Raw genomic sequence first — 12,135 nt, forward strand, 5'->3', positions numbered from 1 at the left:
GCTTGAGATGCACCTTTGGATGCATGACAAGGTATGGCTGGCCTTGCTGGCTGCGGTCTGGCATTGGTCATTATTGACTCCAAGATCCCTTTCCGCCTCTGCTTTCAAGAAGGGAACCCCCCAGCCTGTCTGTATGCTGTGGATTCCTTCTCCCAAGGTGCAGCACCCTGCATTCATCTACGTTGAACCCCATCCTATTCTCATCTGCCCACTTTTGTAGTCTGTCTAAATCTAGTTGCAGCCTCTCTCTCCCTTCAAGTGTGTCTACCTCGCCCCACATCTTGGTGTCATCAGCAGACTTGGACAGCGTGCTTTCCACCCCCTCATCCAAGTCGCTGATGAAGATGTTAAACAGTGCAGGCCCGAGGACCGAGCCCTGGGGTACCCAACTGCTCACATCTCGTCAGGTTGAGTACCACCCGTCCACCACTACTCTCTGGGTGCGCCCCATCAGACAATTTTTTACCCATCCAACTGTGCAGGCATCAATGCTGCAGTCACTTAATTTATTGATGAGGATGGGGTGAGAGACCTTCCCTGAAATGAACGATGGGACTCAGTTTCCTTCCCCAGCTCCCCGGTCTCAGGCGGGATCCCTGTCACACCTGGCAGGTAGATGGGGCCCCTCAGATGAGAGAGGCTTTTTCGAGCTTCCTCATTATAACCTATGGGCAAAACGTTGAAACAGCATCACTGTTTCGACTAACCAAAATGGAATAGCAGTTTCGAATCGAAATGAAATTCGAAACGAAATGCTGTTCCATCGAAACGCTGTTCCATCGAAATGTAAGTTGAAACAGAATGGTGCCATTTCACACAGCGCTAATTCTTAGGTAATTGGAAGTGTGGTAGCAATCATGGAATCGATGTACTTGGGCTTGTGTGGAGAAGTGACGGCATACGCTATTGCGTTCTTGTAGCATGTCAGGATAGTTGATGTGAACAGTATTTGCTTTGGAGGAAATTAATGTATCTGTATTTTACTGCACTCTGCAAAATAGATTGGTAATCACAAGCAGCATCAGGTAGGGTAAGGAAAAATGACCCTTGAAAAGCACTGAAGGAGAAAACTGTGGAAAAGGACATGGCTGAGCACATTTATTTATGAGCATCCAATTTTTATTACTGGGGCATTTAGCTAAAGATACCAGGCTAGGAAATGCAATTCTGCTAATTGGATCTCTGTTTATCTTTGGTCTCTGGTTCTCTAGTGTATGTACATATACAATTGTCCATGTTGTATATATACAATAGTGTACATATAGACTTGTTTCTAAATGGTCTCTGTTTGTCTAGTGTACATATACAATTGTCCAGTTGTACAAGCTAAAGTATAATATACTTTTAAAGCTTTTATTTAAGCAAGCCATTACCTATAAGACTTAATGACAGGCTTTTCTAGTATATCTCTTTTCCCATTTTGCAACAAGAATTAATGAAGAGACACTGTTATGCACTCATTTTAGCATTGTTTTACAGTTTGAGTTGCTTGTTTTTATTTTTAATGTTGCCCTGAGAAGTTCATGGGACTTGAAAGTAGCAGAAGGCAAGGAGATATAAGAGGAGGGTAAAAATAACTGAATTATATTTTACGACAAGTAAACAATTTTGAGTGTGTCAGGTTAAAAATGCTTGACAGAGCATGGGGGGAGTGAGATATATATTTTGAGGAGGAGTTCTGAGAGGGGTGAAAAAGCACAAAACAAAGGCTGTCAAGGGTTGCAGGAAAAAGAGCACAAAGATGTGAATAGGAACAGAGGGAAAGGGATGTCAGGAAGGGTGTGGTGGATGAGTGAACTTTGGGATACAGTATTAAGGGTAAGAAGTTGAAACAGCTTCTGTGAAAGGTGCAGGAAGCTAATGAAATGACTTTGGGTCAGAGGGGAAAGGGGAAGATTGTTGTAGCTATTGAACATTAGAATAGACATGGGAGAGTCAAGGAAAACAAAGAAGGGACCTACCATAGTTCACATGAATAAATCATAGCATTACTTCTGGGATTTGACAGAAATGCTTGATTTCGCCAAGGTATAGTGAAGATCAAAATCAAGGAAAGTTCTGATGGAAACTAGATTGCCTTTTCTACTGTACTTTTGTCTTATAACTGCTCCTGATAACACCTGTTCTCTCCTAGATTACAGCCATCCTCTATTCCTTCAAGCAGACTCTATTTATATGGAATTAAAACAAAAACTTCTCCTTCCCATTCCCATTATTTAACTTAACCTGTCTGCTGCTTTTTCAAACCTGCTGACAGGTACTTAGGGTGTGTTTACATGTGCTCTAGGGGTGGAGGGGGGCACTTTAATTAGAGTGGCTTTGAGAGCCCCTCTAAAGCACCCATGGGGTCTCATGTATCAGTGTCTCTGCACTTCAAAATGGTGGTGGAGGCTCTTTATCAGCCTCCTTGCACATGTACAGATACCCTATATGCCTGAAAACTTGTCTGACATCTCTCCCAACTATACAGTTGGTCCAAAAAAATTATCACAAAAAACTCTTGCCTCTCATAGAGAATATAAGATGTGGCATGAATATTTTGTTATGTTCCCCATAATAAAAGAAGAGAAGGAGCAAGAAGTGTTGCCTGGGGGATAAATGTTATAAGTGAACTCTGAGATTTAAGAGGTCAGACTGTATTGCCAATACTTAAATAGCAATATTAACCTAAGAGGCTTTGCAAATGGTTGCAGGATACTGTTGTTTAGTAGGCCTGTGCAAAGCTGCTAGTATTCACTTCACCCCTCTGGAGCTTTGCAACAGGTATGCACTTCTTGCAGCCCCAGTAGAGCTTGCAGAGCTGTCAGCTCCTGCAGGCAAGGGAGGCCCATCAACAACTACCATTCCTCCTCTCCCTAAGACAAAACACAGAGTGGTCATTGTGGGAGACTCCCTCCTGAGGGGGACTGAGGAGGCAATCTGCCACCCCAACCCCCTAGCCCAAGAAGTCTTCTGCCTCCCAGGGACCCGCATCTGGGATGTGGCGGAAAGGATCCCCAAGCTTATCCGGCCCTCCGACCACTACCCTATGTTCCTTATCCATGTGAGCATGAATGACACGGCTCAGAGCAATCCCATCCAGGTCATGAATGGCTACAGGGCTCTGGGAGCAGGGTTTAGGAGGTTCGGGGCGCAGGTGTTTTTTTCCTCTTCCCTTCCGATTATGGGTCATGGGCTGAGGAAGGAGAGACAAATCAAGGTAGTCAAGCAAAGACTGCGGCACTGGTGTTATCGTGAAGGCTTCGGCTTCCACGATCACAGCCTGCTCTTTGGTGAGAGAGGCAGCAGTCTGCTGGGAAGAGATGGCCTGCATCTCGCTTCACTGGGGAGGAAGCTCTTCTCAGCCCGAATGGCTGACCTGCTCAACTGGACTTTAAACTAAGCCTGCCAGGGGATGGGTGGACGACCACCAGAGCAAGCCCGCTAGGCAATAGCTACAAAACCAACAGGCTAAGGCACCCAAGGGATTCCACTTCTACCCCAGCTCTGGAATGGTGTCCTCCTGGGAATGTGAGGAAGCCTAGGGCTCCCAATGTGGGACGCTTACGTGTCTGTAAACTAATGCCAGGAGCTTGGGGAACAAACAGGAAGAACTAGTCCTCCTACTAAACAAAAAAGACTACAGTCTCATAGGGATAACGGAGACCTGGTGGGACTCCACCTATGACTGAGCCACAGGTATAGATGGCTGTACCTTATATAGAAGAGATCATGCAGATAAAAGGGGTGGGGGTGTAGCTCTATGTCAAGAACAGCCACACATCCCTGCAAGCTGACATTGGCCTCCAGGGACTAGAGACCCTCTGGGTTAAAATATGTGGGGAACATGGCACAGGAGACACAATGGTAGGAGTCTACTGTAGACCCCTCAACCAGGAACAAGAGAGAGACCAGGAATTCACCAAGGAACTGGCTGAGGCTACACGTTCTCAATGCATAGTTGTCATGGGAGACTTCAACATCCCAGACATCTCGTGGGAAGAGCACTGGGCCAAATCGGAACAGTCACAGAGCTTCCTCATGTGCATGGATGAACTCTACCTGACCCAAGCAGTCTATGGACCCACAAGAAGTGAAGTGCTGCTGGACCTGGTACTGGCTAAAGGCAGTAACCTAGTCAGCAACCTAAAGAGCAAAGGAAAGGTGAGAGACGGTGACTACGAGCTGATTGCTTTTACTATCCATCACAAAGTTGGCAAGTCGGTCAGCAATGCAGAAGTCCTTGACTTTAGGAAAGCTGACTTTGATAAGCTCAGGAGGCTTGTTGAGGCACTAAGGGACCAAGACTTGGCAGGGAGAGGAATCCAAGAGGAGTGGTCCCTCTGTAAGGGAGTGATCCTGGAGGCACAAGGGATGTCCATCCCATCTTGGAGGAAAGGTAGCAAAAAGGCACAGCAACCCTCTTGGCTCAGCAGGGAACTCATGGACCTCCTAAGCCAAAAAAGAGAGACTTATAAAGGATGGAAGATAGGAATAGCAAAGGAGGATTACTCTGCACTGGTCTGTACCTGCAGGGAGTGAACCAGGAAAGCCAAGGCTGCAACCAAACTCCACCTGGCTATATATATATCAAGACAATAAAAAGTACTTTTTTAGATATATGGGGGGTCTGAAGAAAAGCAAGGGTAATATTGGACCCCTACTTAACCAAATGGGACAACTGACAACCGATTCCCAGGAAAAAGTTAACCTGCTTAATGGGTATTTCACATTGGTTTTTCATCAACCCCATGAGTCCGCCTTGCTTAACAAGATGCGGGACGGCCAGGGTGAGGGTGAAATTATACCCAGCATCAGTGTAGACTTTGTAAAGGAACACCTTGAGAGGCTGGACATGTTCAAGTCAGCAGGTCCTGACGGATTGCACCCCAGAGTACTTAAGGAGCTGGCAGGAGTCATAGCCCAATCACTGGCCAAGATTTTCGAAAACTCTTGGCACTCGGGTGAAGTACCTGAAGATTGGAAGAAGGCCAATGTGGTGCCCGTTTTCAAGAAAGGGAGGAAAGTAGATCCAGGGAACTACAGGCCAATCCGCTTGACCTCAATCCCTGGTAAGATACTGGAAAAAATCATCAAAGAGTCCATTCTTGACAAGCTGGCTGATGGCAACATCCTGAGGGATAGGCAGAATGGGTTTGTTGCAGGTGGGTCTCGCTTGACCAATCTCATATCCTTCTACGACTAAGTGACCTATCACCTGGACAAGTGAAAAGTGATGTCATATATCTGGACTTCAAAAGCCTTTGATCTGGTGTCCCACGATCTCGTCTTGGAAAAATTGGCCAACTCTCGTCTCGGCTACATCACAGTCTGATGGCTGGAGAATTGGCTTTGAGGCCAGACTCAGAGTAGTGATCGATGGAAGCGAATCATCATGGCACTCAGTGACCAGTGGTGTCCCCCAGGGCTCCATCCTTGGACCTGTTCTCTTCAATGTCTTATGCTTGCTAGCAGGTCATGATTGATGACAAGATGAGCATGAGCCACCAATGCAATGTTGCAGTTGGTAAAGCAAATCAAACTGTGGCTTGCATCCATAGATGCTTCTCAAGTAAAACTCAGGATGCAATCTTCCCACTGTACTTGGCCTTGGTGAGGCTGCAGCTGGAATACTGCATCCAATTCTGGGCTCCGCAATTCAGGAAGGATATAGAGAAGCTTGAGAGAGTCCACAGGAGAGGCACGCACATGATCAGAGGGCAGAATAGGCCTTATGAAGAGAGGGTGAGAGCCATGAGGCTCTTCAGCCTGGAAAAGCGCAGGCTTAGGGGAGACCTGATAGCAGCCTATAAGTACATCAGGGGTGTGCATCAGGATCTGGGGGAATGTCTGTTCACCAGAGCACCCCAAGGAATGACAAGGACCAACTGTCTCAAACTCTTCCAAGATGGCTTTAGGCTGGACATAAGGAAAAACTTTACTGTCTGAGCCCCCAAGGTCTAGAATAGGCTCCCTCCAGAGGTGGTGTAAGCACCTACTCTGGACTCCTTTCAGAAGCGTTTGGACGCTTATCTTGCTGGGATCCTTTGACCCCAGCTGACTTCCTGCCCTTGGGGCAGGGGGCTGGACTCAATGATCTCCCAAGGTCCCTTCCAGCCCTAATGTCTCTGAAATCTGTGATTCAGATTTGGCCGATTCAGGGGAAAGTGATTTGATTCGGTGATTCGAATCACTGTCCCAAATCAATTCGGTCAAACCTAAATATCCAAATCAAACAGGCCCCATCCCTTGCCCATCCCAGCTCTTTTTTTTAAGCCCCACACTCAAGGGCTCCTGCCACACTGGGGAGGGGCAATCTCCACTGTGCCCCACTGCCCCATGATGCACATGTGGGCTCTGCCACAAGTCACCAGAAGCCCCAATGGCTGCCGCAGCCGCCAGTGAGTATGGGTCTTTTTTAAAAGCACTGGGAGCTGGGACTGTGTGGGGCAGGGCTGGTATAGCAGGTTGGGGGTCAGGGGGCACTCAGGGGGGCTGGGGGAGCCAGCAGGGGATGGGGCCTGTCCCCCCCATGGTCCCCTCCTCATGCCCTCCCCTGCCCCTTACTTACCAGCACGGAGTCCGGGTCCAGCTCCCTGTGGTAGCAGGGACTGTCCAAATCTTTCTCCAAATCGATTCGGACCTTTTTATTGGTCTCCCGATTCGGAGATTTGGCCGCTGAATCAGGCCGAATCTCCTCCAATTCAAATATGTACCTGAAGCTTTGCACAGCCCTATTGTTTAGGATCTGAAAAGTAAGAGAATGGCTCTATGTGGTCAATTTATTATTAATTTGAATAAATGCTCTTACAAGTAATATATGCTTTCATAGAGCTGCATGTAAAAGTTTACAAATGAAGAATGAATTAAAAAGCAGTCTATTTCAAAGTTATGGTATCTTAGACCAGGGCTCAGCAACATGTGGCTCACAGGCCAGAGCCACTGGATCCAGCTCACGAGTTTTTGGGCTTCGAGTACACTCATCCTCCCCTGCTTCTCCCAGCCCCCACCCTGCTTCCTGGCTGTGTATGGGCTCCGCTTCCAGCCATTGAGGTCTGCACTGGGGCTCAGGAGCTGCAAACTGTCTGTGCTACCACTGCTGCTCTCTGCTTCCCCTCTGCCCCTGCCCCTCTTATCTGCAAGGTGGGCACAGCTGGTAGCTGCCCAGCCCCAGTGTAGTTCCCCATGGGCTGTGGCCATGTTGCAGCCAGAGGGAGGGGAAAGTGACAGTGGTGTGGGCACACTTGGAACTTGCATGGTCCTGAAATGGCTCCTCTGCTTGAGCCCATGCCAGGCCAGGCAGCCAGGTGTAGTGGCCATGCAGCTTACAGCTGCACCTGCAACTGTTGTAGCACTCCCACCTCCCCTTGACTGCATCATGGGCAAAGCTTCCAGCCAATGGGGAGCTGCACTGGAGCTGAACAGCTTCCAGCTTTGTTGATGCCCATGCTGCAGCTGGGAGGTGTGGGGAAGGGGGAGGGGAATGAAGAGAAGCAGTGGTAACACAGATGCAGTTTTGAGGTGGGGGGAAGGGGGAGGGGAGGGGAGTGAAGAGAAGCAGTGGTAACACAGATGCAGTTTCCAGCTCAGCAGCCCCCCACCAGCTGGAAGCTGAGCCTGCAAGTGGCAAGGGGGAGGTACTGGGAGAAGTGGCAGTGGTGGCACAGGAACAACTTCCACCTGTCTGGGCTCAGTGTAGGTGCAGGGAAAGCTCCCTCCCTCCCTGTCCCCATCACTGACATGCTGCCATATCCACCCAGCCCGTGCTGGACTGGAGCTGGGTTGTTTTGGGCTAAAGCTTCTTAAAGGCTGCCAACCACTGTTTTAGACTATTGTAACACCTTTATTCCCAATGCATTGACAAAATGCTTTACCAAGCCAGGAATTCCAAATGTAATTTAATTCTTAATTTCCAATCCTAAACTGCTTTGCAGAATTGCTAGCCCTGTTCAACAGCTGCTCCATTCCACCTCAGATATAGCTGTGTTTCTAATAGTGACTTTGTGTGAGAGCATTACGTTTTTGTTTTTCAGTTGGACATATCGTGCTGGCCGTCTGTTTTGTTCAGATTATCTGGATGTCTGTGAAATTAATTAAGAGTTATGGGACAAGTGGCACATGTTCTGGCAAACCAGACAAAGCTGTTGTAAGATCTAAATTTAGTTCTCCCTACTTTCAAACTCTCCTTTCAGAATTTGGCAGCTTATTAAGTCTTTTCAGTGAGTTATTTGTTTCAGATGCACCTTGATTAATGAATAGTTTGGGTAATTGAGTCAATAAACAAAAAGATACTGTAATTTTGCTAACTATGAAGATAGAGGTAATTTGTGGTCTTGTTCTTGTTATGTTTCAGCTTTATACAGAGATATCATGATTTCAGATACTGTATTTACTTGCATTCCACTTGCACTTCCCCCCCACAAAATTGGCCTTCTAAAATGGGGGTATGTGACTTAAGAAGGGAAGCTATTTTTTTTTTGCCCAGAATAGAAGCACTTCACTTTGATTTCTTCTCCACCCAAAGCTTTAAACCAACTACTTGGCAGCAGCAGTGGCATTGTTGTTGAGGCAGCAAAGGGAGTCAGTTGACTTTAATGGCTCATTGCTCTTCATTCCATATGTGTTAACCATCATCTTTCCTTTTTAATGATTCAGTGTTCCAGTAATCAAGCTAACCTTTCTCCTGGCAATTTTGCTGTCTGCTGGTTGCTCCTGGTTTCTCTATCTCAGCTGTACGTAGTGTTTTTATGAGCTCTCTTCAAACTTGCAGATTTGTCCAGGGAGCCAGTCTTCATCAGAAGCTAGAGTTCAAACTTCTGGTTTAGCAGGAAAGGGAGGGTGAGTGAGTTGAAGATTAGGTTTTGTGCAGCCATATTCCTGCCCTATGCAGCCATTATTTTAGGGGGGGAAAATTCTTCATTCTTCCTTCCTCAAACACTGTGCATGCCTTATTTGGGAGTGTGTGATATGTAGGTAAATATGGTGTAACTTGTTCTTGGAATTGTGGAAAAATAGTGCTAGAAGGGACCTCATAGTCATCTAGTTTAACCTACCATCAAACTAAAACATCTTAATCATCCCAGATGCAAATTGTTTAACATGCTGCTAGAAACTTTTTGTGAGGAAAATTCCACAACTTGTAGATAATCTGTTCCAGTGCTCAGGCAGCCTTATAGTTAGCAAGATCTTCCTAATAACTAACATTAATGTCACTTACTACAATTTATGCCCGTTAATAATTGTTTTGCTCCCTTTTTATTGAAAGATTTTTGCAAATGCCCTCTCAATCTTTTTCTCTTAGACTAAATGTCACAGGTCACATTTTCTAGACTGAGAATAGCCTCCCATGACTTGACTGGCTTGATGGTCTACAGAAGACACCCATCAGGGCAATCCCCTTGCTGTTTTGTCTCTTTTACCTTAACCCAGAGACTTTTACCTTAACCTGCAGAAAACTTAACAATATCTTTAATAGACTAGGTAACACCACCTTCCTTGTATCCTTCCTGAACCTGTAGTACCTTTCCATGTCAATATGGCAGTCATGTGAACTACTCTACTGAGTGTTTCAATTAGATGACATTTTGTGCATGTACTAGGACTTGTATTTCCTCCTGCTTATTCCCCACCCTTTTTTACCTCAGGATCTATAAAGCATCATAAGTGATTAGCTGATTACCCTGGTTATTTCCTTCTTATGATCTAGTTTAAGATTGCCCTTATTGCTTTCTCATCTTCAGCCCTTAATCAGATAACTTTGCTCTTTATCTGCAGGCTTTTGACTTCATCCCCTATTGAATCAAATTGAAAGCCCTTTCCTTTAGATTCCCAATCATGTGTGCAAGATGTTCTTCCCATTCTTTGGTAGGTAGATCCCATACCTGCTCATTGGCCTGCTTCCTAGTATGCTCCCATATTCTTTAGTTAATCTCTAGAAGTCTTTCATGGTGCTTCTAATTCTTTGAACTTCTTCAGGTAAACCTTTAAGGAATGCTCAGATGTCAACTGGAAGATTTGAGCATGGTAGGTATAGCTGTGCATGGCCTTCACACTTGCCCACAACATATTTTTTTCCAACTGTCTAAACAAAAAACAATGCATCTGGGATTTTTGTTATAAAATCCACATGCATGAAAATATTCTTTAGCTACAGTGCAATGTCAGGATAATATATGATGTGAATTATGCAGAGTTCAGAAGATAGATATTCATTTTATGATTTAACAAAGACCTGTAACAATGTGTGTCAGTTTCGTACACCTTACCTACTTGGAGCTGTTTGGTCTATGTTACAGCTTTTACTGAATACTCATTCCTTCCGTTTGCACTCGCTGGTGAGAAAATAATTATATTCAGTGTATTTCTTCATGATTAATCCCACAGTCACTGAACGGAGTCTGTAATGATGTATGTAAAGAGTGTTTTTAATGTTTCTGCTTATTTACGTGAGAAATATGAAAAGCATCTCACTCCATTGCAGAGACATGATGCTATTGAGCTTAAAAGTCAATCCAAAGTACTCGACTTGTGCTAACTAGGCACAAAGGTCTAGCAGGTATTTCAGAAGATTGTGTTAATGACATGAAATTTGGTAACAGGAGTTCTCCATTTTAATTTGAAGTGCAAATTTGCAGCTGGATTTAAATCTGTTTTTGGAAAAGTAAAAGTGCTGCTTGTAGCAAAAGCAATCATTTTTTTTTTCTGCTGATCTCTGGGGAAACCTATTAAGAAGAGTCTGAGAACAATGAACTGTAGAAGTAGCATAGCAACTGGACAGAAGCAGCATGGAAAATGAACTTTTAATTTATGCTGAAGTCCTGTTTTGAATTAAGGTTTAAAAAAATAAAACACACGTCTGGAGAAGGGGGCTTACCCAAAGAAATAAACTCACACTACATCAAGATTAGTGATAACAGGAGTCATATATTAGATATTCCATTGTCTACCAAGCAGATGGGTAATATGTTATGTGCATGCACTGAAATGTGGAAGTGGACAAATGAAAAGAAATAGAAGTTCCAAACTGATATTCTTAACAGTTGAAGAAGTGAGTCCCTCTGCAGAAAACTTTCATCACTTTGCATGCTTTGAAAACATGTCTTGTCTTTTTTACTCCCTCCCACTTGAAAGTAAAACTGTTGTTATACATTTGTTTTGCAGTCAAGCTATGCAATATAGCTTCCAAAGTTGTTGTATAAAAAAAAAAAATCCCTTAACTGAAAAAAGGCTCATAATGGGTATTTGAGTACTAACTAGAAAGTGCTTACATGTGCTATTTACTGTGCAGTGTGGCATTACATTTTTAGTAAAATGAAAGAGTTTGTACAACCACAAACCACATCCTTGCTAACCATTGTGTGTAGGGACTGCAAGGATGTAAACTTTTTTTCCAAACTCAAGCAACTTTTTATTAGGTAACTATAAGTTACTGCATATATTTCAATTAGAAATGGGAAAAAAAAAGTGGGTTAGAAAGCAGCTATCATGGGCAGAAGATGCTGACTGGCTTTTTTTTCTCGTTCAGAAATATGAAACACTGTACAGAAGTTGAATAAAGCTTGGTCAGGCTTCCCCTCCTTGTCTCCAGTTTAATTTCATGTCTGCATGTCTGTGTAGAAGTCTGGTATATTTATAAAAGAGAAGAGGGTTGAATCTAATGTAATGGCATTTTTGCCTGGAATTTGCTTTCTGTTTTTTAAGCAAATAACAAGTCTAATGTTAAATGTGTAATATTGCTTTTCTTGTAAAAGAAATGAAGGATTTGTAAAGTTTAAGTATTGTTGAATTAGTAGGCAATTTATAAGAATTATTTTCTTGTTTTCTAAGTATCAGGTAGGAAAACAGAATTTGAGCTTTACGAGCCTTATAAGATCCTATCCCTCAGGGTGTAATGCTGTCTTAGAATAATACCTGCTTAAGCATTCGCTTGTCAAAAGAAAAAATGAGTTTTTAAATAAAAATGTGTTTTTTAGTTACTAGCATTGTTCTGTTACGTTTTTGTTTGTATTTTTGCAGTGAAGCAGAACTCATTTTTTGCTTTGAAAGTTGCATTGGAAACGAGCAAATAAGAAGGCATTAGCGTATGAGAGTAACACACCATAATGTGCTCAAAGTAAGGGCTCCAGAAAAGCATTGAGGTAGGAACTTGAGTTTCAG

General features: G+C 44.2%; 1 protein-coding gene across 4 annotated transcripts in view; it reads left to right on the forward strand.

Annotated features, from left to right (window-relative positions):
• Positions 1-12,135, forward strand: part of PLEKHA5 (pleckstrin homology domain containing A5) — a 277,793-nt gene that overhangs the window by 155,976 nt on the left and 109,682 nt on the right. The window lies entirely within an intron of this gene.

The sequence above is a fragment of the Alligator sinensis genome, unplaced genomic scaffold (assembly GCF_000455745.1).
Source record: "Alligator sinensis unplaced genomic scaffold, ASM45574v1 scaffold365_1, whole genome shotgun sequence".
In the NCBI taxonomy this organism is placed as follows: Eukaryota; Metazoa; Chordata; order Crocodylia; family Alligatoridae; genus Alligator; species Alligator sinensis.